Consider the following 24179-nt stretch of genomic DNA (forward strand, 5'->3'; position numbering starts at 1 on the left):
AGAGCCAAATGAATCTGACTACCACCAGAAAATAAAGCATGCTGGGAAATAACATGTGCCCGAACCCATAATGTAAATTGTATGTGAAAATGAAGAGAAAGATTCTAATTCATTGTCACAAACATTTCCTTCAGCACTCAGGCAGTAATAATGAATTACAGCTATTTCAATCATTCAGCTCCCAGCAGAAATTATAATACAGTAAATGTACATATGCTATTGAGCAACGCTTCATATTGGGCCAAAGAAACAGTCTCATAAATATATATTCAGTGGTACACTGATGTATAATAAACTCATTTAGGTTTCTGGTACATAATGTTGAAATTACTGCAAGTTGCAACATAGCTTAAGTCAGGTTCAACAAAGTTAAATGGACGATAGGGCAACAAAGTGGATGAGACTCTCTCTATTGCTATCGGTAACAGTGGCAGGACAGGACCAGAAAACCAAGGCTCTAAACTTTCCTACATAATAATAATAATCCTTGCATTTGATATAGCGCTTTATCACATCTTCTAGATGCCTCAAAATGCTTCACAGAATATACTGTAAAGTGAATTCACTGTTTGTTTTGTAGGCAAATTGCAGCAGCCAATTTCTCACAGCAATGTCCCACAAACAGTCGTGGATTAAGATAATAATGTGGTTTCCAGTCACCAGTGAAGGGGTTGCAGAGCTGATCAGTATTGTGGTGAATTTGCCTTGATTCAGGCAGACCTCACTTGCAAAGTCTGTTCCTGCATCCAGAGAATGCATTTGCACTCAAACTACAAACACTTAGGTAGCCCCAATTAACATACCTGAGCACATTTGCCTCTAAACAAGAGCAGCCACTCAATGGTTTGAAACAATTCCTGTTTAACCCACTTTTCCTCATGCAATGACTTCCACTCTTGTTTCACGGCACTATGTTTTCATGCAAGCACTGGAGGTTACAATACAATACAAAATGATATTTGTATAGCGCCTTTCACGTCGGGAGGACGTCCCAAGTCGCTGAAAGGTTGTGTTCATCTGCCCCATTATGTGAATGATACGTTTTTATTTATTCATTTTTCGCGGCCTATTTAATTTCAGGCAAAATCCTCCGACCGGGAATATAGCGCAAACTACTGCTTCTAGCTATGAAGTGAATTGCTAATTGTCAGTAAACACTGTTAATTAATTGTAACAGTAACTTGTCTCTTTTACACGTACCTGACATGTTATTGACTAAAGTATCGGTATCAATGTCAAGATTTCTCAGCAGTTCTGCTTTTAATTTACAGTCGGATCCCCCCCCACCTCCCCCAATAATGTTTAGAGAGTCTGCTGCTCTTTCCTGCTAGAGAAATTCCCAATCTGAACAATCATAGCATAGTCTCCTGGAGACCTGCCATATTGGATCTTCCAGCCAGAAGAGCGCTGTTCTGTTGAGGTATGTGGCAATCCATCATCAGCAGCTCTCATTGTTTTGAGCAGGGATCAGAATCCTTCCAAGTTTTAGATGCTGACTCCAGCACTCCACCAGCACCAATATCTTAATACTGCCTGCTAGATCTTGACACCAGAGATAAAACATGTTTTTCATAACCCTTGAGTACATTGGAGTGAAAGGATTTCCCCACAGCACCTTTTCCCTTTAAGTCAAAATATGCTAAAATGTAATTAAGCGCCAGACCAGGTAACAATTACACAATCAACCCATTAGGAAATAAATGTAGCTCGCAGATGAATCAGTTTACCCAGACTTTACATATCTCTCTTTCATGGGGCTTTGTTCTTCCTGAGTTCTGTAGCACTTATGAAGAACAAGGCGCCTGTGGGCTGTTCTTCACAGGTGTTAAGGACTTCAAAGAACACAGTACATAGCAAAGAGAAGTTCTGATCTCAGAATCAAACAGATTCCTGCAAAACACAGTACTTTAGAAAGAAAATGTTTTCTCTCACTATTGGTCAACTCCATGTATACACAAGCATATTTGGCTTGGTGAACGAACCACAATCTAGATTTCAGCATTGGCGCTAAGTCACTGAATGTAACAGACTCGGCTGTTATATCACATAATTATAATTAAATGCTAGTCCCAGAGACTTGTAGGCACCAGACTAGTCACTGGAGATTCTCTGCTCATTGGAGTTCACAAGTAGAAAGGGCTATTCCCTATTTCTTTCATTTTAAGCACTAACCTCGGTTCGTGGAATTTCCACGTTTGCCTGTACAACACTCACTTTCATTTCTAAACTATTAGATTTTGTAAAGCGATTTGAAATGCTTATTTTAAGGCATGGGTGCTATATAAATGCAAGTTAATATTATCATCACATCAGCAGCTTTTCATCTCTTAAAGCTGCTGTTAGACTTACACCGCTGGGTTACAGACGTTCCCACCAGCAATGCGTGACTGAGGTGGCATTGAACAATGCCGCTTCCTTGCACATGTCAGGTTATACTTGGTTATAGTCAATGGTGATCAGTGCAGCTTTGCTGAAGTTTCTGATATGTGATTTAACTGCATCAATCCATGCTATTCTTTTGTTATTACGTTTACGTGGGGAAAATAAAAATTAGATCATCTCTGCATTCACCTCGGCACTAAACTCATTAATGGGACCGTACCAAGTGACCCATCTGGTGCATGCAAGCTCTTTCTTTGTTCTATGTTGTCTGTTCAGTCACAGAGTAGAGAATAACTGGAAGTGGTCCAAACCATATTGAGCTACGTCTGACTTTCAACCAGCATTAGCAGGTAGGGAAGTTTTACTGCTCTGGTCTGTTCACTTGGAATCCAATGTATATTCACAGTGAATGAACATCTAACAGCAATAGTGTGCACAGAACACATGGACTGGATTTCCACTCAATAGATGGTAATAGTGAGGCTAGCAATGGAAAAATCGGCTATCTGCCTAATTCTTAATATTTTCCTCCTGACAATAAGTTAAAAATGGAAACATTAATGCCCACACAAACAGCTGGAGCCTGCTCATGCAGAGAAGAAGACTCCAGGAGTGTCTGATGCAAGAGGGATCAGCAAATACAAATAACATAAGATGGTCGGGGTAAAAGGCAGGTCTCCAGCTCATGTTAGTTCTCCTGCCAGTTGCACCACTACACAAAGGGGAGCATTAGGTGGTAGGAAAAAAAAGTTCTGCCAATATGATTCCCCTCAGAGCTTGGCCCTGGAGTCCTGCATCAGTAGCTAGCTCAGGAGAGTGAGAGGAAATCAGAAATCTGTCATTAACTCTAATTCTATTCACACAAGTGGGTTAGAAACCACGAAAGCACCGATAAATGTTTAGCAATCCTGGTTATAACCAGTTCGTGAGCTCAAACTGGCTGCAGCACATTTAAAAAGACACGCAGGGGAAACATTTAAGTTGTCCTGTTTTCAATAGAGTCAAAGCAATGCAATTTTCATAATGCCAAAACAGGCCTTTAATATGATGGAAATACATTAAAACGCAGACAACATTTGCAGTAGACCATCTTGTACAGATGTACCATATATCATCAGACAACTGTGGCAACTAATGCACTAGGACTCACTGGGTAGTTACTCCATTGTTATGTTGCCAGATTATTATTTTATATGTTTTTTACTCTGGTGCAAACTCAGTACTGAAGTCTTTGGCTTCAAAATATATTTTCACAGACTTGCGCTGAAATTAAATTTTTAACAATGATTTACATTGGAGATTACCAAATTTACACCACATCAAACCAATTTGAGATGTGGTAAATAACAGCGGCATCTGAGCTGTCTCCAAAGGTGCTTCTTCATAAGTTGACTGACGTGCACTTATCACATGTATTAACAGGCTGGGCAGTCTACCTGGCTTCAGCAGCCTCCAATCTCTCTGTCCACTCCTCTATTATACCCTTATTGCACTATCTATTTTCTTGTCTGTTAATTAGAACTCCATTAGCCATCTTTTCCTTTGGTGTGACAACACACATTAATGTGGCAGTTTATGCCACCTGCCAGGAATACTAAACTACTGTAAACTGCGGCTTTTCATAACCACTTTCAGAGCTGACATGCCTCTCTCGAATATTTTGTCTACTGCATTTTTAGTAGGCATTTCAAGGCATAAAGTTCATCCATATTTTACAATTGCGGTAGTCATAGTCTTTTTGTCAATCTTATTGAGTGCTTGCTTTCAGACACCTACAAAGAATGAACCAGCCCTTCTCTGCAACACAGGACTTAAGTGGCTTTGTGCAAAGCTAGCAGTTCAGATCCACATTCAACTAATAGTCAGTTACAGGTAAATAAGAACTGCACTTTTAGAGCGTCTTATCACATCAAAACATCTAGAAGTGCTTCACAGCTAATTACTATAAAGTGTAGTACCTGGCTTTGGTAGGCAAACATAGCAACCTTATTTGTGCCACCAGGGTCCCACAAACAGCTTAAGATGAATGAGCAATGCATCCGGAAGCCAGGACACTGGGTGAAAAGACTATCATTTTTCAAACAGTGTCATGGGATCTTTAACATGCACCGGAACATAATTGGTTTAACTTCTTAACTGAAAGATAACACCTCCAATGAAGCAGTTAGTTCCTCACCAGAGTGTCAGACTGGTCTATGAACTCAAATCCCCTGAGGAGGAGTGAACCCTACAGCTTTCTGACCCAGAGACAAGAATACTACCAACTGAGTCAAGCTGACACGAGCATCACATAAACAATTGCATTCGCTTGGACTCCCCCTTCCATGGTTCACGTGACAGGAATCCTACCTCCTCTTGCATTCAGGAAGCCCTTAATTGTTCCTATGGAAGGACATTTCTCAGGGTTATAATTAACCAGACATTCTAAAACTGAAATTAAAAAAAAACCTAACTAACTTGCAGAAGAACAGCCACTATTATTTCCCAGACCTGTAGTAAATACGGCACAACACATGGCTCATTACATTATAAATCTGTGAAGTTAGCTTAACTTCGTTTTATGTTCTTCAGTTAGTCACTGAGCAATGGTGGTTCTTCTTTGAAGTGACAATTTACAAACTTTGTGATGCATGCAGAGGGCTACACAAAAAGTGAGGCCTATAAATCTTTAATGCCTTCCCTCCTGCGTGCACTAGTTCCTTTGAGGTCTGTTTAAGCATTTTGTTTGTTACAATGAATCCCTTTTGTCTGTACTCTTGAATCCATTCATACAGTTTATTTTCAAAGCCTGCCACTGTGATTTTATGTACCTTCTGGAACAAAAAGATTTGTCCTATTAAGAAATATGTTCCAGCCCTCCGAACTTTTTGTGCTCTTGTTTTCATTTGGTGCATAATACGGTTTTGCAGATGATCTGAAGACTTTTCACATGTTAAACAACTTGCGTTGGAATAACATCAGAAGTTATTGTCATTTGCAAAATAACACGCGAAAAACAGCTGCCAACACGGATCACGTGTCGTGGCATGTTTCGGAGTGTTCAGGTAAATATTGTTGGAGTTATGATTTGATTTAAAGAGTTATGACTGGATGGAAAATGGATTTACACCACAAAGTACAGAAGAAAATGTTATTAGTTTGGAGACATGCAAAGATGCATTCAATTATAATAATAATAAAATTAAACCACAGACTATTAATAGCGATGGGAATGCTGGCCCTCACAGTGCATTGTGGTACATTCTGCTCTTCCTGAATTAGGTCCTGAGAATCGGTGGGAACAAATTTTGGAGTTACACCAAAGATTGCCTCCCAACAGTGGGTGCTTTCCAGCACCTCACCCAAGTTGCTATTACTGATATGTTTAACTTATCTGTGTGCATTGGAAGTCAAGTCAACTGCAAGAATAATCACAGCTGAGCCTGTCTTTGATGTCACCTGAAGACCATTCACTGCCTTAAAACTTCAGATTTTGCAATGTAAAATTTAGCAATTTTTTCATTCCACCTGGGAGCAAGTTAGGTCTAAGCTTTTAGCTGGTGCTATATGCTGTCCAACATACCAGCCAGCAAAATGCAGCTTCTTGCCTAAGGTTTCAGGCAAACTGGTACAGAGCTTTTTTCAAAGTGTTTTGTTAATTGTTGTAACCTTGTGTGATGTGTGGTATGAGCTCGATTCCTTGTGTAAAAATGATGCAAGTAATTGATCTTGCCGTAATAGTGCATCATCTTGCATTGCTTGCAAGACTCGGTTGACCTTGGGGTTGTAAAATCTCGCACTGGTTTGTTACTATACTCTAGATAATTAAATATATATCTATGAGGCCAGAGGCCAGCAAAGTTAAGAGGAACTTGGGACTGTGGAATAATTCCTGTTAAAAACCATTTCAGGGTTTAACAGGGATTAACGGGTTATGGAAGAGATTGAATTGGTGTTAGATCTGCTTTTAACACCAACCTGGTCAGAGTTTTCAAGGGTAATAGCTCCTTTGATGTGATTTGATCATTGTCATAAAAAAAACAGGGCTCTGCTGATGAGTGAAAGAAAACATTCTCCGTAAAACCTCAATTTTATCAGGAAAGAAAGTGAGAAACTGATTTTCTTCTAGGTTTTCTTCAGGGGGTATTTGTGAAGCCAAACCTTAAGATCCAATTCCACCCCATCAATGATGAGACCTACCAAAGTGCGTCACCCAGCAGAATAAGCTGCCATAAAGATACATGCGTGGATTTAAAACCATTGTCATTTAGACAATATTAAATGAGATTATATGTATCTTCTTCCTCTTTCACATTTGTAAAACTCCTCACCTCCTTCACTTTTCCTTTCTTAGGGGCAAGTGACTATCTATAACTGTTGAAACGTCAGTTTTGTAAGAGAACCAGACTTGTGGGAATGCTAAGTTCAGAAGCATCCTGTTCTCCTCAAGACATACAGTAGCAGTATCATATTTTCTAGCTAGGACTTCAACTCTGTTCAGCTCAGTAAGTACTTCTGATGACCATAATTATTACCTGGACTGAAACATGAAATATGATTGGCTTAAGGACCACATGTCACAACACTATTGCTAATAACCTCTGCAGACAAGAGCATTGAGTGAATAATGTTCATGGCAAATAGAGCCAAGACAATCATCATCAGATGTCCCAAAGCCTGACTGCAGGCAATGCAGAGCAGCTTTTGATTACCCTCTGTGTAATGAACACTTCCTAGAAATTTCCTTCGCAGTCTAAACCAGTGCTCCTTTGTCCTGCTGCCTTGGTGTACATGAAAGTATTATTCTGGGTTTATTTTCTCTTTTGCCTTGTACATCTCCTATATGGGTATGCCTTAGAGACGTCGCTTTTCAAGGCGGAAAGTCCTGGTTTATCTGGTTGCTTCTCTTAGCTCATCTCACTAACACTGGGTAATCCAATTATCTCATTCTTCCAGAACACCACACTTGCCATCTTCCCATTACAGTATTAAGCTGTTTATGAAATGAGTCCGAGCATGTGGCCTCTGCCACATGGTAACCTGGTTCATAGTAAGATATTGATTACCCTCTGTTTACAGAAATACTTCCTGGTGTCTGACCTGAAATTGCAATTCACAATGCTAAACCTGTGTCCTTTTGTTCTGCTTATACATGAACACAGTGCAGGGCCAAATATCGCATTGAATTAGGAGTTAATTTGTTTTCCTCTCCCATCTGTACTTTTAATTGCTGGTTGGAATTTTTTCAAGTCAAACTGCCCTGAATTAATACCAAGCAGGAGATCAGCATTTGTGGTTTGAAGCAGAGGAACAAGATGAAAAGGAAAAAAATTCGCAAGGTGGATCAGAAGTTCCAAGCAGGAACTGTTTGGAGCTTTTAGAGCTGAAAGAGCTGAAAGTGATCACTTTTGAGGGGAATAAATCTCTCCACAAGAGTACATTCTGCAGAGAGAAAAGTGACGTAAAAGGAGATCAAAGACAAGTCAATATGCAGGTGATTTATTTGGTGAGACAGAAAATAAAGACAAACTTGTGGGCTGGAATTTCTCACTTAATTTTTCACTCTTGCCCGAATTTTTAACTATAAAATGGAAAACAATGACATTAAACTGCAACAGCAGTACTTTCAGGGTATTAGTGTTGAATGGAATATTGGCTGCTTTTTGTATGTGAGGTGTAGGCTGAGTTAAACACAGCACAAAACCTTTTACACAGAATCCCAGAACATGTCTTCACCCCAAAGTCCACTATTACAGCTGTATTTCCCACAAAGAAATCTTTGTAACCTCTGAGTGAGATTTAGTGCAAATTGCAACTCATATTATGGACTGTTGTCCTCATGGACTCAAACACACTAGGAAATGGATTGAATCCAAGGGCATTTAACATAAGACCTTTATTGGTAGCAGTAAGATCAGTCTGGGTTGATTGAAACCCGGGTCGGAGAGATAAAATGACAATATGCTAATTCAGTACTTCTGAGGAGCTCACTTTGACGTACTATGGAGGATTAATCCATAATCGTAAATGCTCAGAGATTAATCCCAGTTTTAAATAAGAGCCAAATGGAGCCAGAAGAATTGCTGTAAGTCTTGACCATAATTTGAGACACCAATGCAGATTGACAGGGTCCACTATTGAGAACCTTATGAAAGGAAACATTAAGTGATATAAATATAAGAGTGTACCTGTATTGCAATAGTAACGGATTTGCTTCTAAAATGATCCATTCAGAGCAAGCAATGCATTCCAGAGCAATGCAAGTAGAGCTTGCTTAGCCTCAGTGAGTCCTGTTCAGTCTCATTTAGTTTTTGTAATGTGCCACCCACTATCTTATTGCTGTGTTCTGCCTATTTACGCTTACCAGTAATTTTTTTTATATATTATAGGACGGTTGGTTGCACAAAAAATAGTGTTTACATGTTTAACATGCAGGAGATACGTTCCAAATTTACGCAGTGCGGCCTAGGAACTGTTTTAAGTGAGAGTCAATATAAATTGCAGTTAAAGCTGCAGTTTCCAACAGCCTACCTGTCAATTCCAGGTCAGTTTCATATATTCAAAACCAGCCAACCAGTGATCCCTGTGTACTCAGACTGATTTAGAAGCAAGTCTGTCACTAAATAGATTACTGCAATAAAATGTAAGTAACTTTTAACAGAACAATGATCAGGATGAAATGAGTGCGGAAATCTAACCAAGGGACAATGCACTTTGCTATACACTTCAATATGGGCCTATAAAAGGCATGAAATAGCAGCTCTGCGACCAACTGTGATGCCTGCATGGAGCATTCTCTTCCATTTATATTTATTAAAATGTGCAAAGCGATACCTCCTGCAGAAGGGAAAAAGTAAGAGACAGCCCTCCCTGTCGATGTGCAGAAATATTGTTAGCAATTAAGATAGATGAATAAATAATTAAAGATACAAACATGTCAAGTGTTGCAGACTAATCATTTAAGCATGTTAACAGTTGTTAAATGCTAGGAATCTGTGAATTATTTAAAACCTTTGTGTGAGCTTTTTTTTGGCAAGGCTGGAATGACCCGAAATACAAAATAGTAAAAAAAAGCATTGTAAAACAGCACCACGCCAAGGTCTTAGAATACAACAGAATTCTGTGAAGTAATCTAAAGATTGCAGCTTTAGTGATTTTATTGTGTGTGTGTGTACGTGTGTGTCTCTCTCTGTCTTAAAGCCCAACACGTTTTCTCGTAACAAACCCCTAAGCCCTCCTCCCCCCAGGGTTCTGCTTGATCTATAGTGTGATCTGTCCCTGTTGGGAATTGATAGTCGCTTTCATTTTCTTATATTTTTTTCCCCTGCCAAGGTCACACCGGAGAGAGCCCTCGAAGTTCTCAGCATTCGTCCTCCTTCACCTTTCCACCAGCTCCTGGTCATGAATCATTCCGTCTTCAGATTGAACTCCTGATGCTTCTGTTCCAGAAAACAGCCCGACTTCCGCAATTTTTCTTCATTCTCACTAACAATTTGGTAATGAAATATTGATTTTTAGTTAGATTCAAATAGATGTTATTAAGTTTGCATTGATAAATCGTTCCTTTTTGCAGGCTGGAGGTACTTCAGTCAAATTCTAACTATGCATTCTTACCTTGTGATGTATTAATTTGACATATTTGTCACACAGCTGCCTGGACAAAATGAGATGAGGTTGTGTGCTATAAGTTTGGCTATTTCAGAAATGAGACATAATTTTAGGTGATTTATTTTTTTAAAGGTTTTTACCTTCGGAAAATGTCTGTGTTCCTGGAAACAGTTCACTCTGCATTTTCTGCTTCAGAAAGATAATCAGTGCACAATTTTTAGCTGGGTTTTTTATGAGACACACCCTCGATCACTTTTCAAGAATTGGAAGGATTGACCCCTGATAAGATCCCACTGAGTTTAAGTGGAATTTAGCAGATTGTTAAATAAGTAAAGGGATGGGCTGCCACATTGGAACTCAGCGTGGCTCGAAGAGCTTGAAAAAGGAAAAAGACAAGACATCTTTATGGTTTCTTGACCATTAATTCACAAACAGAAACTAGAAACTGAGCTGAGTCTACTAATATTCACTTCAAGGTCACAGCAGCATAGAAGCCTGTTGGCCGTAGATAAAACAGACTCACTCCCCCCTGTCCAGCTGTTGGCTCCCTTGGTTCAAACGTTCCTGACTGAAAATTGCAGGTGTTTGTTATTTCAGTTGTGTTTAACACTGCTCTGAATTATTGCTTCCCTTCAACTTTCTAATAAAGCTATAATTTCTCAGATATACCTGTAATTTTATTGCAACAGGTTGCCTGCTCTGAAGATGACATCTGACTAAAGGCTGTAAAGCGAAAAACTTAAATGTTAAAATGGCCCCTAAGCAAAAAAGAAATTTCTTATTTTGCTGGTATCGTTCTGGCCTCGTACTATTTTGATGATAGCATCAAGTCCAATTTGGGGAGGGTGTAAAATGACTGTTCTTCACTAGGTTCTCCTCCAGACTGATAGGCCCAGATTCCATAAAGCTGCCTGCTGTCTTGTGTTGTGAAAAGAATCAGCTTTTCCTAGGAACGCCATTACTGTGTAATGAGGCATGCAGCAAAATATACCTTCAGCAGCACTTGATGAAGGCTCGCTGACATACCAGAGCAGACAGAAATGTTTTTGTGTGTTCTTCCTTATTTTGTCCATCAATCATGTCATTAGTCAAAGCAGACAGCCTTGTCAGCTGGGCACAGATGTAGACTGGCAGCCGATCAGCAGACAGGTGTTAAAGCTTTCCCAAAACAACCTCTTGTCAAGGCCTTGTACAGAGGGCTGAATGCCAGTTAGAAACAAAGGGAGGATAAAGTTGAGGTCATGAATGTGAGGGAGTACTCAAATCACCAGGACATTTTTCAGGTTGATAAGTTCTGCAGAGCTGTTAATGAAGGAGGCTGGAGAGCTTCAGAAATTCTTCTTTCATTATTTGTTTTTTCACGTCTTTTCTCTCATTTTCATAGAAGTGTGATTTTTTTTAATAGCACTTCACTTAAAAGATAAGCCTCAATGGAAATTAGAAGGGAGATACTTTGGTCTTTAAATGATCGACATGGTTAAATAGAGTACAATACAAATTCATATTTATATAGCACCTTTCACGGCAGGAGGACATCCCAAGGTGCTGAGGTGTTCCTGATTGACTGGAGTGGGCTGTACTCTATGCCTGTGTTGTGATTGCCCATTATCAAATGCTTGCGAGAGTGTTACTCTCAGTCAAGAAGAAACTATTGTTTTATTCACAATATTTCCTGTTTTTTACTTTTCCCCTCGAATGTCCTTTTTCTCTGTTAGTTTCATCCTATCCCAATACTGTCTTTCCGCAGCTCATAAAATGCTGCTGTCATAATCTCTATTAATATGGTAATGAGAGGTAAATGGATATTTCTTGGATTAGCTGGGTGTAGTTAGTGGTGTGCCCCAGAGATCTGTATTGGACCTCTATTGTTTTCTATGTATATTAATGATTTGAAAATGGGCATGGGGAAACAATTCCTAAATTTGTTGACAATGCCAAAATAGGGGGAGAGCAAACTATGAGAAAGACTGCAGCAAATTGTAGGATGGGGTTGCAGAATGGGCAAATATATGGCAGATCCAGTTTAAGTTTGCAAAATGTGTACGACAATAGTTCATTTTGAGGAAGAAGAGCAAAGAAACAGCATATTCCAAATGGCAAAGTTCTCATTGGCATTGAGAAACGTAGAAGTAGGGTATAGAAATGTAATTTTTTATAGTAAAGGCAAATGGGATTTTGGATTTATACATAGAGGCATTTAATACACAAGAAAGTTATCTTAACTTGATACAAGATAATGATTAGGCTACGGTTGGACGATTGAGTGTAATTCTGGCCACTCTGATAACGAAAGGACATCAGAGTCCTGAGAAGCTTCAGTGCAGATTCACACGGATGTTATAATAATTTAATAATCCTTATATTTGATATTGCACTATAGCATTTGAAATATCTCAAAACTTCAAAAGTTTTCTGTAAAATATCGTGACTGTGTATTTGTAGGCGAGCACAACAATCAATTTGCACACAGCAATGTCTCGCAAATGACCTTGTCTTATCCAAAGGATGGCACCTCTGACAATTTAACAGCTCCCACAGCACTGCATTGGAGTGTCAGTGTAGACAATGAACTGAAAGTTCTGACGTGGGGCTAGAACTCACAACATAAGAGACTATAGTTATGAGGATAGGCTCAAAATATTAGGACTGTTTTCACTGGAACAGAGAAGGTTAAGAAGGGATCTAGAGGTCTGCGTTCAAAATTCCAAAAGGTTTTGAGAGGATAAATGGGGTCACTGGATAGCTATTACGAACAAGAACATTTTTCACCTCTCCCTTGGAGTCACTGATGGCAATTGTAGCACCTACACAGGCCGTGCCAATCTGACTGAGATCACCTGAGTTCAGAGATCAAACGTGGGACCCTTCTGGTCTGTGTGCCTCCGCACCAGACTCACATTAATAATCATGTGCAAAATGTGAACTGGAGCATAGCCACATTGTTATACTAACATGCTGCCCCGTGGAGTCTCCCTTGGGATTTTGAATGAGGAAGATACTGAGCAGAGTCATTCCCAAATACCGTGCAACACCAGTTCAGCAGTTATATTGTCTGAGATCTATAAGTGGCTCATTGGGTTGCTTGCTCAATCAGAGAAATGACACATAGCACAGGGGAGGCGGTACAAAGGGAAGAAACTTAACTTACAATTCGGAAAAGAGCATGTCACTGCCAGTTAGTGGGTGAAGGAAGATTGGTAGAAAAATCAGGGATGGAAAAGGAGCTGAGTATGGTGTACATGCTGAGTTTTACAAGATTAGCTCATTTGAGGGGAAGTTTTTTTTTTAATCAGACCAAATTCCTCAAATTAAAAGGGTCAACGTTAAATTTTAATTGAAAGTGATCCCATTTTAGAATACGAGGAAAGAAAGAGCTCAAGTAATGGGAATTCCGGAGACTGAAAGCTAAAAAACTGTTCCATAACGGGTCAGAAGTAGGTGAGGAGGAGAAATAAATGATCCACAGGAAAGACTGAGGTGGGACTAGTTTGTGCTCAGAGAGAGATTGGGTCACAGATGGCCACAGATTTTACAATTGCGAACAGCAACAGGAACAAAGTCCAAACATGTCGAGCTGGCGTATGCTATAAAAATATTAAGGCACTAAATGAACGCCATCTTGATATAAATATGACGTGATTTGAAGATATGATATCAATGAATGAGAAATATGGAAGGTTCTATTCCCACAAAGAGTAGTGACTTGAGCTTGGAATCAGGCTTTCCCATTATAAACTCATCGTCAAAGTAACAGCACATGCGAGAGGAATTTCCTCTGCTGTTAGTGCCTTCACTTTCAGTACTAATAAATAATGCAGATTGAGATGCAGCTTGCGAGACTTTCCAGATTTTTTTTTTTGGGGGGGGGAATTGTTTCTGCTTTAATGCTACAAATGCTTGTGTTTTTTTAAAAAACTCACTTTAATGTTGCCTCGTCCTTGAATGGCAATTCTATTTTTTTTTAAAAAGACGGCTCTTCAATAGCCTGCTGCCAGATGTCCTGCTCCTCTGTAATTTGCAGCCATTTTTCCTGTACATAAACACTGTGCGTTTAAAACTCTGCTGCCCATCTGTCTTCATTTGAAGACTGGGTTAAAAAATAAAACTAATGATTGCTATCAGAGAGAAGATGAGCAGCGTCACCAGTGAAAAGTTGCACTGCCACATTCTACCAAGGATAACATTTTTCATGAGGTGGAAAATGGCTGTATATACTTGTAAACATTATTAAAAATAATAACTTAATGTTTCCTCTGTTTGACTTACTGGCATTAGCTAGGTATTTCCAATTAGTGTTTCTTGAAAGCTTTCGTAGAGCTCACGCTTCATTTTGGTTTTTTTTAAAAAATGAAACCTAATGTGTCTTTGCTTCTTAATAGAGGAGAACGCTCCTCTCAGACCTGGCAATATTTAAATACAACTTTCAGACGCTCAGAAGATTTTTATACTAGGTTTATCTTTATTTGATTATTGTGAAATTTGCTCTTTTAAGTATAAATCCGCCCTGTACATTACAATATACACACTCTGCATTGTAACTGATAATCGATGCTGAAGAGATCTCCAGCACTAGTCTGCAGGACTCACTTCTAATCCCAATTATAGTTATCTACTGAGATCCATGGGCGAGCTTCGGCTGTTTGGAGGGTGCAATGGAACAGTAGGTGCTTAGAACATTCTACCAAAACAAAGGAGATAGGAAGGATAGTGCACCAACATGGCACCACGCATCCTTCCAGCCATTTGTGGCGCAGTGCTGGTGGTAGCCTAGATACAGAGCAGGGCATAGCTTACTTGTGAACAAGTAGAATGCCTCCTTCCTGACATCTGGTGACAATGGGGTTTAAGGTTTAAAACTTAATTTTAAAAAAGGCAATAAAATATGAAAAAAGAAAGGACAGATAAAAGGCTCTTATTGAAAAGAAGCATTTTAAGATATATTTTCACCTCTCGCTTCCCAATTTTCTCTTAATCTTCCTCTGCTGCCTTTTGGCTAGGAGTAGGGTTCCCTGAGCTTTCATTAACCTCTGGTACCTTTGTGACATATTAGGTATGTGTGAGCCTTGATGGTGAGTATTGTCAGACTATAACCTTAACCAGGGTTTACTAAACAATGGTCAGGAATGGGATCCCAGGCTGTCTTGGCTTTCCTTCACCTCAAACACAGCACCCCAACTTGAGCTCGAGCTGAGATCAAATCATTCATCACATACCAGAGATCGAATCTACAACATTCCCTATCTGTAAGCCTCAGTTAATCATTGAGTAAATTCACTTGAGCCATTGGAAAAGCTTTTAAGAATATTTTATATTATCATTTGCCTTTCAATTGACATTGTGTATGCATCTAAATATGTAAATTTTCTAAGTGGAAAGAGATACAAGAATCTTTGGTAACATTTCATCCACAAACGAAACTTCCCAGTGAATTCTATTCTCAGAGGTCAGTCTTTCAACTGCTGCCATGGAACAATCAAAGTAATACAAAGAAGTGAATCCAAACTCCACCAGTAACTGGGACAGGCAAAATCCAAGTGTTCTGCATCATTTAGTTTTATCTTGCTTAAATAAAAAGCAAATTTATAACCATCTTGACGCAGACAGGGAACACAGACTGTACTCCCCCACTGTACTGCTAAACCAGACTCACATTGACCTCTGCAGAGACAGGGAAAACGGACAATCCTTCACAATAATGCCAAAGAGCAAATTCACCCCGACCTCTATGCTGCCGTGCACGAGATGAAGACCATTATCAAAAGACTGCCTGGGAAAAGTGATGCAAACTTGGCTAAAATAAAGACTTATTTAAAGACTTACTACCTATTAAGTGCAGCCTTTTAAATTCTTTCCTTTTTTTGTGGAGGGGGAGTGAGGTTTAAAAATTCCAATGAAAGTTTCACACCATGCTGCAATCATTTGCAAACTCATTGATAATAGCCAAGTTAACTGAACCACACACACACTGGAAGCGTATAAGAGAATGTAACATCACAAGATTAGTTCAGATGAAGAAGGTTCTTTAGCCTATCTGATCTCATCTGTGGCAGAATACCGCAGAGAATGAAAGCCAATTATTTTTTTCCCCCCCAAAAAGGTGAACGTTGACTGCAGACAATGTGTTTCATAAAAAGTAAATAAATTCTATTTTTCAACAAAATGATATTTTAAACCATTATCTACATCGTATGGTTATTATCAGCTATTGCAAGTGCTCCGAGATGCTATTCTGCAAAAATACAATTTGTTGTTCATTTTGTGCAGTTACCATCAAGTTGCTTTAAAACCACGAAACATATTTTTCCATCACCAGCACCCTGAATTAGAAAGAGAAACACTGGCACACAGCTTCCTTTTTGTGGAAAAGTGGCTGAAAACCGTATCTGTCTGTCCTGACCAACATTCCTCCAGATTAATGGGTCATTCTGGTTTAGGTGAGGGAACAGGTAGGATGAGGTGTCATGTGGAGTATGAATACTGGCATGGACAAATTGGACCGAATGGCCTGTTTCTATGCCATACCCTTCTATGCAACTTAGAGCGTTACATTTTGTTAGGATTCTATCAGTTCAATAGTGTTTTGCAGCTTTAAAACCTTCACCTGTGTATCAGCAACCCCAAATTCTCAAATGCCTTTTATTTGGTGCTGTATCGCATTTTAATTACAGTGACCTGTCTCCACAATTGAAGACCAGCACTTACTCAGCAGTTGCTATTAAAAAGAATCCAAGCCTTGAGTTAGTGGCACTGCTATAGTAGCTGTATCTATTACAGGCTTCCACATTTGTAGGTTCATCTGATGGCAATTTCCAGCAGGAGTTCAGCAAACGAGCAAACTTTGGTTTATTTGCCTTCCACAAATTAAATTACAACGTAGCTTAAAAGAGGAGGCCACCACTTTACGTCACACACATTGCAGTGATCACAAAGGAGCGCATCCGACTTCAGGTAAATAGTGTTATGTTTAAATAACACAAAACATTCGCCTACAAATACACAGTCACTAGACTTCACAGTAAAATCCTGTGAAGTGTTTTGAGACATCAATCATGGGATAAGGCGCTACAATAATATTATTATTATCCTCCCTGTGCCGAGGGGCAACATAAAATATACATGGCAAATTCCCCATTGGATACGCTGTTTTCTGAACATCCATCCATAAGATAGGTCCACAAGCTGGCTAAATATATCCAGTGGCTGACAACACATCTTCTATTTAAAGCACAATTATAAATAAAAAGCACCAGTATTAAAAAAATCTTTTGGAAAAATTCCAAATGAAATAATTGCTTTTCTCATTTGTGGAGAAATTGGGGTAGAGAGTTGAGTTTTGCATCATCATTATGAAAATCATATTCCATATGTGTTACTACATGGGCTGAGTCATGGTAAGAGGTGTTATATTATGAGCTAAGTCATGGTGCTTGGTATTATATCATGGGCTTAATCACACTACTCAGTGTTGTAAGCTGAGTAAGGTTATAAAATGACATGTTGAGTAATAGGAACCATTTAAATCAGACTTAAACGCCTATGTTCACATACGGGTTGAAAATGAAATGTAGTAGTCTTCGCAAATACTAAACAGAGGTAAGAAATACCTCAACCGCTCAACCTATCTCGGCTTCTTTCCTGCATGCAGATCATTGCTTAGAGGTGCTTTATATCCAAATGTTTTGATATTCGCCTTGCAAAAAGGTCACAGTGATCCAAACCACATATACTGTTGTCGCTGACATCAGTTTTAATGGGAAATGTTCAACAATGTTCAACAATGACCAGACTCTGCAGAAGTGAGGTACAGGACACTACAGCTACCAGACTGAATAAACACAAGTCAAAGACCTGCAAGTGACAAATAGTAAGATATGCAATTTTGTTTTAACTTGCTATTTTGAAAAGCTTATTCATTTTTTCCCCTGAAAGAAAATAATCTAAATTCTTCTAGTTTCACCCTACCCATCTTTTAGGACCTTTTTGCCTTGCACAAGACAGACAACACAGTGTACAGTATTTGCTACAGCTTTGCTTGTCAGAGACGTACCTGTTTATCTTAAGTCAGTTGATTGTTGGTGGAAGATGATCCTGCTCTACTTACTTAACTCGACCCTCTCCCTGGGCTCTGCCCTAATTCCCTAGCTCTGCCTCCGCTGCACTGCCATTTCTCCATTTCAGGCTTTTCTTTAGCAAAAGCTGGCAACTTTAAAAGTTAACCTAGCAATCCAGTAATAAGTTAGATGAGTTCGTGCAAAGTAAACAGCTGAATAACCTGAAATGAATCACTTGACCTTTATTAATGAGCCCTACCATTGGTGTCTGCCGTCAGTACATCGAGAAAAACTGTGTGCAGAGTTCAAGTCACTCACAAGTCACGCTTCAGAGAAAGAAATTCATATATTGCTGGGCCTTCAGGAGACTCGGAGCGCTCAGAGGATTCAGAATATTGAGTCTATTCTGGATGCTGTGCAGAATGCTTTGTACGAATTGCACAGTGACCTAGCATGCTTCCATTACATTATACAAGTAGTGAGGTTCCAGTTAGCAGATCAGGGTGGGTCTTAGTCCACAATCAGATCCACCTCTCTACCAGGATCAAAAATATTGCCCCTATTATAAGTCTTTATAGTCTTCAGAATATTTTTAAAACATTTTAAGTCAGTAGTGAAGTTAACTCTGTTATTGCGTTTAAAAAAATCATTAAAACCTAATGAATTGACGAATTATTAAATAAAATGATTAATGAGGAGTTTGGAGGGTTTTTTTGTTAGAAAATTGAACGCTTCACCATAATTAATTGTTGAAGCATTTGAAAGGGAATTACGTACAAATCTGAGGAAAAATACTATTGAACAGAACGGGAAAAGAACAAGAATATGTGATTAGAGTAGTCAGCTCCAATAGGAGAGTTTGCCACCAGCAGCGATAATGGACCAAATGGACTTCTTCTATGCTGTAAACATTACATGTTTTTCATTATTCTGCATCCATTCCTCACTTTGTCAATGCTGGAAAACCTATTACCATCTTAAAATGAAATTTAACAAGTGCACAGATCATGCTACAAGATAGACCAGCATCCTACAATTGGTGACATTAAGTCCTCCTGCAAACATGAGTTACAGTGCATACAAACTGTGCTCCCCTCCTCAACCACACTAAAAACACAGTTTAAACTATTCTCATTTGCCTTCATTTCGCGGCTGAACATACACTCCGAGACACGAAACTGGGTGAAAGTCACAATATAAAGTGCAAGTTGTTATTATACCAGTCCATTATTCTCAAAGACGTGACAATACTATATCAAGTGCAAGGATTATTATTATTATTGTTGCTGATTTTAAACCGAATGCAGAAATTTAAGTATTTGCTCTTATCTTCGGTGTGAGAGTAGACGTTCCTTTGCACATTATGGGTAACAGGCTAGGTTTGCATGTTATAGGTTTGCCTCTTTTTTATTTCGTCATAAACTCAATTATTTGAGTTAACCACTTAACCCCCCACCAGCCCTCTCCCCCACACATAGAAATTGAACCTTATAATTGTAGTTTTCAAAGACTTTACATTTAGAATGTTTTACTTCATCTATTTTCTATTTCACACTTACCTTACCTACATCTGAAGTGCATGACAGCAATTCCACTAACTAAAGCGGTCGGTCTGAGCTGCTAATTAAAGCGACTTTGCACCATTAGACTGCTATTGATCCAGGCTGGTTCAAACCATGCAAAAGATCTCACTGTGGAAACATATGAACTATATACAAGTTTGCATAAAAGAAAAATCATTTACAATGCAGAGCTATAATAAATCCATATTGATTTTTCTGCACACCATTTGAGTAAGTTGTTTTTATGTTATGTAAATATTGTTATAGGTCTTTACGCCACTGCTGCTAAAACACTGGTTATAGAAACTAATCTGCTGTGAAGTGGACTTTTATGTGCCAGATATGACAAAGCCAGATATTAGACAAGGTCAACTCTTGAATCTTGATTATGCATTTTCAATTCCCCCGAGCTACGAGAAATTGATTCAAACACCTTGTTTAACTTGTTTTCTTACCCATATGTGACAACTAACAACATCTCACATCGAAGAACATGTCATTTTAATAAATTGCAAGTTAGGAAGTATAAATTAAATAATTTAATAAATGAACTTAAAAAATGAGAAGTAAATAATGCCACCAGTGGTTTCTGTGGTTGTACTGATTATTCTGTCATGAGAAGTGCAGTACATCCCCAAGTGTGTTGTCATTAATCAACGGAACCAATCGGATAACTAATTTAGGCAATATTCTTTACCACAGGACATGAACATCAACAGAGACACATTAAAATAGGGATAGATCAATATCAGACAGCAGGTATTTGCTGTCTTCACTGTACCACTGTTATTAGCACATTACATATTCCTATAGGATCGCCAGCATTTTATCTATGGGATCCTATTATGTGCTGAATGACAGCAGAAATCTTGCAAGATTGATAATTATCCTATAAGTCCTGTACCAAAAAAATCTTTAAGGGAGTCATTAGGAGAGCAGGGCATGCCTCAAAACAATATCTCACAGAATATTTTATTGAAGGTATACGTCTGAACAGTCAGACTAATGTATGCGGGATTTCTGTGGAATCTTCATAAAATGTTTTGGCTCCATGCAAAGCCTTGCAGTACAATTTGTTAGCCACACCATGAAACTAATGCAACTGTGTAAGGACAGCAGTTTTCAAGAACATTACTTTTAATTGTTTTTTTCTTCTTTCCTTGGTAGTGAAGTGCTCAAATGAATTTGACTGTACAACATGAGATAAGAGCTTTTGAACTAGAGAAGAAAAATTAGTATATCTGTTAACGGGGGGGGGAACAGGCCACACATTGTGCAGTCCATACAACTGCTGTTCTTACAGACCCATGGCGGCTGGTAAACTAGTTTTCCTTATCAGGGATGTAGCTCACTGAGCATTAAGCTCCTTAAGCTAACATAATGGACCTCCTTAAAATGACATAATGTGGCTGCAATCAGGACCAGGTGACAAAAACATTTAGCTCCAGTGAAGGAGCTGACATTTACGTAGGCTTAATGGGATGAATGGACTTTTCATATCTGTCATTTCTGTGAACACTCTCAGACCTTTGGGACGTCCTCCTGACATGAAACGCGCTCCATAAATGTAATTTTGTTGTTGTTGTTGATGGAGTTCTGATTAAAATAGTTAGTTCCATGGAAGAATGAGCCCTTTGATTGATCCAAATACCATCCCCCCCACACCACCATCACACACCCCACCCAAAGATGTAACCTTTGAAAAAAAATAGTTACTACACTGATATTTGTTTGGATTTTGTTTGACATTTGAAGCCAAGCTGTGAGCAAAATGAAATTCTTACTATAGTCAGCCCTTTGCTGCGTGAAGGGCGCTATATAAATGCATGTTGTTGTTGTTCTCACTATTGTCTGCCAGTATGGTATTAAAATCTGGACATTCGATCGGATAGTTTAGTTTGCAAGTCTAATAAAATACTTGCAGCATCAAATCTCATCGCCTCAGAAGGACGGCACCTCCAACAATGCAGCACACCCCCTGCACTGGAGTCAACTGACAGCCTAGACTACGAGCTCAAAGTAACAACATGGGGCTGTAACCCACAACCTTCTGATTCAGGAGCTAGAGTGCTACCAACCGAGCCAGGCTGACACACAATATCTTAACAAAATGAAATGAATTGTTTGCAAGTCAGTGTCGGGAGGTGTAGAGATCTCAAAGCCAGAATAACATCTTTACAGAATGTAATAAATAGCGTGGGAATTTCAGAATAATTAAAATCGTCTGTTAGAGTCGAATTTCTACACAGAAGAAGACCTTTGCCTCTATTTCACTGGTCCTCAGTGGCTTTTTTAGTTGCTTTTATCGACGGCTGATTGTGTCTTGCAGAAACGCACATTTATTTTTTAACAGACCTTTACAAATTTTTCCATTAAAAATAAATGAGATATTGGATCAAAAAGCCTTAGACTGAGAGTGGGTATGACTGGATAGAGCAGAGCTGCTGTATACTGTGTTTTGAACAGTTTCATTTTACATTCCCCAAACTTGTGACTGAGCTATACAAATTGATTTACGATAGATTAGTTCAAAATAGAAGGGGATGGGGCTGGCTTGTGGAAAATAGGTCAGTCATAATGAAGTGACTATTTAAATATTAAATAATGTGACTACTTAAATATTAAATGATGTGATTTCTTGTCTGTCAGCAAAACTTGTAGAAAAACAGCAGGCATTTGTGTAACCATCTTCCCTGCCGCTAACACACAGCAATTTTGTTAGGTGTTGTGGAGGCTGCCCCTTCATTTAACTTTACACAATGGAATTTCCAAACTGTTCTCCTTTATGACATCTAATATCATCAGCTCAGTAGGTGGATATAATATTTTATATTTAAAAAAATAATTTGTAAAAGACTAAACGGTAAACACTAAAGCTGCTCTGTAAAATCTATCAGGTATCCTATGTGCCATGTGTTACTTTTTAAAACATTCATGTGAACGAGATTGTCATGGTGATGGGATTTGACAGCATCAATTTAAGTCAGTGTAGGTGACAGAATATAAGCCTGAGATAGTCTGGAAACTAATGGGACAGAATGGTAACTCCACCTCGCTTTGTCCTAAGCCAGAAATGGACTAAAAATGGTAAATGTGGTTATTTGAAAGTTTCTGATTTTATTCGGCCAAACCAAACTCTGAATGAATCGTGTTGATTGGTGCAGTTGAATGTAGCCTTCTGTTATAAAGCACTGGCATTTGTAGGTACATTGGAAAGACACTGACAGAGTAGACATTTGGCAGAGTAGCCATGGTTGTCCAAAAATTGTCCCAATCCCAGACCATGATCAGGATCCACAGCCACTTAACGATACTCAGCATTGCAGGTTAGCTGTAATAAGTGATAGAAAACTATTGGTCTGGTTTCAGCTCCATAAGCAATTGCTTATCATATTCTATAACAATAGTTACTGACTTGTAAATGGTATCTTTATTCTCCGGTGTAGGCAAACATCCCGTGTAGGAGACAAACTTTTCTGCTGTCCAAACTACCTAAGTAGCAGCTCAACTCTAACCTCAGACACTGACTGCTCACATTACCAAACATTCACAAATGATTACACATAAACACGCATATGCTTGCAAAGCACGAAAAGTATTCCATTATAAATAATATGCAACTTCCACACATATTAAAAGAGAAGGAAAAATTCTAAAAGAATATTTGAAAACAGTCCAAAAAGTTTCTGCTTTATTTACCTTTTCCCACCTTTGAATGCATTTATTTACTCTAAATTAAAGATCTAAAAAAAATTCTACATTGAGGAATGTAAGTTTTGTCATTTTGACCTTGCGTTTCAAAGAAGATTGCACTTATCATATTAGACAGGCTTACTCAATTCCTCTTAAGTGCCTGTAAGATTTCTCAACTGAAGAACTGCTTTTATCAGGAACTCACATTTCTACCAATAATATTGATTTTCAACTCAGCGTTACTAAGAAATTGGTCTTTTAAACTGCTTGTTTCTCAAAAGTTCAATGCAGAAACACTCAATTTGGAAAGAAGTTTTATTACACAGGGTTGAGATATAACACAAAGAACCTGCACTCATACAGTTTCACATAACTCAATGCCTGAGAGTGTTGAACATATGTAATGGAGAGCAAAGGAGAGGGAAAATGGAAAATTTGGGTTATTGGCCAAAAAGGTCCGAACAGAGATATATTTTTAAGGAATATATTTTAGGAATTGAGGCCAAGATTAGAATATTAAAATCATTCCTTTGAACTTGATGAGGATAGGCGTAACGAGGGCACAAACCCTGGTGTGACTGAGAACTCAGATTACAGAGGTTTGGATGAGATGAGTGGAGCCTAGAAAGGGTTCAGCTCGAGAGACTGGAGATGAGAACATTGGAGGAGGTTATCCTTGAGGTGATAGCATAATTGAAGTACACATGCAAACACTGGCCAAATGAGTATATTGTTCATATAACCATTACATTAGTCCTTGATTTAATGTACCATATGAAGCATGTCATCTCTGACAATTCAGTGCTCCCTCAGTCACACTCTGGTCAGACTAGATTAGGTGCTAAAACTCTGGTGTGGATCTTCTGAGCCAAAAGCACTATCAATTGAACCAAGCCAAAACTTC

General features: G+C 38.7%; 1 long non-coding RNA gene across 1 annotated transcript in view; it reads right to left on the minus strand.

Moving 5' to 3' along the window:
* Positions 1-18201, minus strand: part of LOC103176039 — a 102703-nt gene extending 84502 nt beyond the window's left edge. Inside the window, exon 1 of the long non-coding RNA XR_487557.1 lies at positions 18017-18201. This is a non-coding gene — a long non-coding RNA (uncharacterized LOC103176039). The remainder of the gene's footprint in view (positions 1-18016) is intronic.
* Positions 18202-24179: the final 5978 nt, after the last annotated feature.

This window comes from Callorhinchus milii, unplaced genomic scaffold, assembly GCF_018977255.1.
Source record: "Callorhinchus milii isolate IMCB2004 unplaced genomic scaffold, IMCB_Cmil_1.0 Scaffold14, whole genome shotgun sequence".
NCBI classification, from domain to species: domain Eukaryota; kingdom Metazoa; phylum Chordata; class Chondrichthyes; order Chimaeriformes; family Callorhinchidae; genus Callorhinchus; species Callorhinchus milii.